General features: G+C 39.0%; 2 pseudogenes; both read left to right on the top strand.

Moving 5' to 3' along the window:
- Positions 1-2,450: 2,450 nt before the first annotated feature.
- On the top strand, positions 2,451-4,484 carry LOC106734014 (heterogeneous nuclear ribonucleoprotein A1-like; annotated as a pseudogene).
- A 280-nt stretch (positions 4,485-4,764) lies between these two features.
- LOC106734015 (heterogeneous nuclear ribonucleoprotein A1-like) overlaps positions 4,765-4,880 on the top strand; it is a 1,138-nt pseudogene continuing 1,022 nt past the window's right edge.

The following is a 4,880-nucleotide window of genomic DNA, read 5'->3' on the forward strand; positions in this document are numbered from 1 at the left end:
GATAAATTGATCCTTTTACTACCATATAGTGTCCTTCGTTGTCTCTTCAAACAGACTTCGTTTTAAAGTCTATTTTGTCTGAAATTAGTATCTCAATTCCAGCTCTTTTTTGGTTCTTATTTGCATGGAAAACCTTTTTCCAACCCTTCACTTTCAGTTTATGTATGTCTTTCTCCATGTGATAGGTTTCTTGTAGGCAACAGATAAAGGGTTTCTGGTTTTTTTTTTTTTTTTAATCCATCTAGCCATTCTGTGTCGCTTGATCAGAGAATTTAATCCATTCACATTCAATGTTATTATCGATATTACCGTATCTGTCCTGAAGTTTAATTTGGCCATTGTCTTAGTTCCCTTTTATTCCTTTGCTTCTGTTCGTTAATTCTTTAGTTTTCCTGGAACAGTACTTTCTTCAGAGTTTCTTGGAGAGCTGGCCTGGTGCTGGCAAATTCTTTCAGTTTTTTTGTTTTGTTTTTTGTTTGTTTGTTTGTTTGTTTTTTGTCCAAGAAGTATTTAATCTTTTTTTTCCCATATAAAGGATAATCTTGCAGGATATAATAATCTAGGCTGAAATTATTTCTCTCTTAACACTTTCAATACATCTTCCCCCATTCTTTCCTTGCTTGCATTGTTTCCATTAAGAGTTCCAGTGTTAGCCTGATAGGATGTCCTTTGGAAGTCATTTCTCATTTCTCTCTTGCCAGTTTTAGTATCATGTCTTTATCTGTGGTCTTGGACAGTCTGGCTAAGGTGTGCCCTGGTGAAGATCTTCTGGGGTTGATTCTATTGGGGTCCTTTGTGGGTCTTGATGCTTGAGTGCCTCTCTAGACTTGGGAAATTTTCTTTCAGGATTTCATGGAATTGATTTTCCATGCCATTATTAATTTCTTCACCTTCTGGGATGCCAATTATTCTGATGTTTAGGCATCTTATGTAATCTAGTATTTCTCATGTTTTTTTTTTATTTTTCTCTATAGTTTTGGTGGTTTTCTGTAGGTCAGTGGTTTTATCTTCTACATCAGAGATTCGATCTTCAGCATGGCCTAATCGACTTTTAATACTTTCAAGAGAGTTTTTTTTATTTCCTGTATTACAGACTTCATTTTTAATAGTTCCATCTGATTCTTTCTCAGAGTGTCCATTTTCTCTTTCATATCATGAAAAGATTTCCTAATCTCCTGTAGTTTATTGCCTCTTTTCTGTTATAACTCACACAATTTGTTCACTCTGTGTGTTCCAAATTATTTCTCTGACATTTTGATAACATCCTCAGATTCTAGGAGAGATGGAGGGGAGTTACTCTGTTCCTTTGATGAAGACATATTTCCTGGTTTATTCAGACCTGAGGCTCTTCTTCTACTTCTAACCATTGGAAGATGTATTCACTTTTGAATATCTCTTAGGAGCAAGTGTGTTTCCCTTTTGCTGTGAATTAATGTATACAAAAGTCTCTCTTCTTTTGTTTTTAGTAATGTGATCTCTAGAGGTGTACCATATTCAGGCATCTGAAGAGTAGAATCTCCGTACTCACAGGTGGTTCAGTACAGGGGAGTATCCAAGGGAACCTTACAACAATAGAGAATTTCAGAGCTGTGATTCTAGATTTGTCTAATCCATCTGCATGGGTGGAAGATGAGGAAGAGAGAATAATGTAAGAGGAAAGAAAAGAGTAAAGAGGAGAATAAAGAAAAAGTCTTGCACTACACATTAGCGCAACACTAAATTTCGCCAGGGACATAGAGATGAAACTGGTACTCTCCTGCAGAGCAAGGACCACTCTGTGGGACAAAGAAGAGGAGAGTATTAACAAAACAAAAAGAAAGAGCAAAGAAAGAAAAAAATAAAAACCTACCTACCTCTCTGGGGAGTGGGGTCATGTTCTTGGGAGCCTGGAATTGGGGTGGGGGCAGTGGTGCCCCTGCCTCAGTTTCCCTTGCTGGCCAGGGACCTAGAGATGGAACTAGCGCTCTCCTGCAGAGCAAGGACCACTCTGTCTCTGTTTCACTTAGTTTTGCTTGAATATTTATTTTTTTTTCCTCCTGGCAATTTCTTTGTTTGTTTGTTTGTTTTTGTTTTTCTAGTACTCTGAGACATGATGTTAGGTTGTCCATTTGTGATCTTTTTATCTTTTTCTTATGTGCAGTAATTGCTATGAATTTCCCTCTGATGACTGCTTTTGCGATGCCCCACAATCTATGGAAACTCATGAACTCTTTATCATTTGTTTCCATGAATCTTTTGATTTTAATCTTAGACTTTTTGATAGGTAAGAAGTCATTCATGCTTTCTGCCTGTGGATGTCACTGGGGAAGCATCATTGAAATCTCTCTTCCCACTACCATCATGTCTAAGTCAGTCTCCCAAAGAGCTGGAACAGCTGTGGAAACTCTATTGAAGGATTGAACTTTGAAACAACTGATGAGAGCCTGGGGAGCCTTTTTGAGCAATGGGGAACACTCACAGACTGCATGGTTATGTGAGATCCAAACACCAAGCACTCCAGGGGCTTTGGGTTTGTCACATATGCCACTGTGGAAGAGGTGGATGCAGCCATGAATGCAAGACCACACAAGGTGGATGGAAGAGTCTCAAGAAAAGATTCTCAAAGACCAGGTGCCCACTTAACTGTGAAAAAAATCTTTGTTGGTGGCATAATGAAAAAAATTAAAAAGTACAATTTTAAAGAAGAAGATGATACTGAAATGTGCCACATCACTGATGTGGGAATTAGTTGACATTCTCTTGACTCTGTAGTTTATGTCAGCCTTTTAAAAAAATGTAAAACAAGCCAATCAGTCACAGCCCTGCCAACCACACCCACTACCCTCCCCCAAGCTGTGAAAAGGGAGAGCAGCTGTCTGCTAGAATTCCAACTAGTATCACAGAAACTCTGATGATGTGGGCACACCCCCTTGTCAGCCCACGTGCTTGAGCTGTGGCCTGTCCTGCCTAGAAGAATCTGCCAATAAATTAACAAGTCTGTAGTCACCCTGAAGGGAGAGCTTGCCAGCCAGAGGACACTGTGCATGTGGTGGATGCATTCCTCACCAGAAAAGGTCCCGATGCATCCCTCCCTGTAGCCATTCTAGAAGATAACTGGCTGTCACAGGCAAAGCTAGAACCAGAATGCCCACTTGAAACTCCATGCTCATCTGGCACCCAGCTATCAGGAACTTGCCATGGAGGTCACCTGTCAAATCCTCTGAGCGGCAGTCACACCACAGTTTTCCCTGTGCCAGGTGTCCCTTTGCAGGATCGGATTGGTGGAACTCAGCTCTGGTCTGGATTCACTGGTGCCACTGCTAGCCCCTTTCTTCGAACAGAACAAGATAGGCTTTTTTCTCCCCTTGACTCACGACCTTTGCAGAGTCAAACTACATAAAGCTCACCCAGTAATATTCTTTACCTGTGTTTTATATTGTTTTGACTGACTTTCTTTTATAGAAATAAAAATTGACCGTAGAATTTCTCATCAGAAAATAAAGAAGACACCAAAGAACATCACTTAAGAGATTATTTTGAACAGTATGGAAAAACTGAAGTGATTGAAATCATGACTGACTGAGGCAGTGGCAAGAAGAGGGGCTTTGTTTTTATAACCTTTGATGATCATGACTCTATGGATAAGATTGTCATTCAGAAATACCATACTGTGAATGGCTACAACTGTGAAGTTAGGAAAGCTCTGCCCAAACAAGAAATGGCTGGTGCTTCCTCAAGCCCAAGAGGTAAAAGTGCTTCTGGAAACTTCAGTGGTGGTTGAGGAGGTGATTTTGGTGGTAGTGACAATTTTGGTCATGGAGGAAACTTCAGTGGTCACTGTGGCTTTGGTGGAAGCCATGGGGGTGGTGGATACGATGGAAGTGAGGATGTCTATAGTGGATTTGGTAATGATGAAAAAAACTTTGGAAGTGGTAGAAGCTATAATAATTTTGGCAATTATAACAATCAATCTTTGGGATCAACAGTTCTCATAATGGCTATATCGCTGGACTCCCATGTAGTTGACCGTGGTTAGAGTCCCAGACCCATTGGCTTAAACTCACACCAGGCACGTTTGCATGTGTGCCCAAGATCCTAAAAGGAGAATTGAGGAGAAGGGATTGCAGCATGGCCTTCTCTCCTGGGGGGTGATTTTTCACTTTCTGTCTCTCTCTCTTTCCGGTGAGTGCTCATGCCCTATAGCACAAACCACTCCAAAACAAAAACAAAACAAAACAATGTCTTCAAATTTTGGACCCATGAAGTATGGAAACTTTGGAGTCAGAAGCTCTGGTTCTTACGGTGGTGGAGGACAATACTTTGCCAAACCACAAAATCAAGGTGGCTATGGCAGTTCCAGCAGCAGTAGTAGCTATGAAAGTGGCAGAAGGTTTAAATTAACTGCCAGGAAACAAAGCTTAGCAGGAGAGGAGAGCCAGAGAAGTGACAGGGAAGCTACAGGTTACAACAGATTTGTGAACTCAGCCAAGCACAGTGATGGCTAGATGTCATTTGTTGCTTTGTTTTGTTTTGTTTTGTTTTCTTTTTTTTTTTTGAATATAAAAGCCAATGAGACATTACACTTGTCTTTTATTAGGCCAGATAATAAATAGAGATGCAAAAAAAATAATAATGCAAGTTTTAATTTGTTTCAGAAATGCTAACATGAAGTGGAGTTATTATTCTTTTTAAATATATTGATAAAATAATATTTATAAATGCCTCAGTTTTTTTAAATGAATTTTTTTGCTCTAAGTTTTTCCTTTTATTTGGTAAAAATCAACCATGTATTTATGCTTTGATAAAGCATTGGTAGTATTATAAAAATACTTATTGTTATTTTCTTCTTATTAATTTTTATTTTATTATTATTTTTTAAACAATAACTATATATCATTTGG

The sequence above is a fragment of the Tupaia chinensis genome, unplaced genomic scaffold (assembly GCF_000334495.1).
Source record: "Tupaia chinensis unplaced genomic scaffold, TupChi_1.0 Scaffold147292_1, whole genome shotgun sequence".
In the NCBI taxonomy this organism is placed as follows: Eukaryota; Metazoa; Chordata; class Mammalia; order Scandentia; family Tupaiidae; genus Tupaia; species Tupaia belangeri.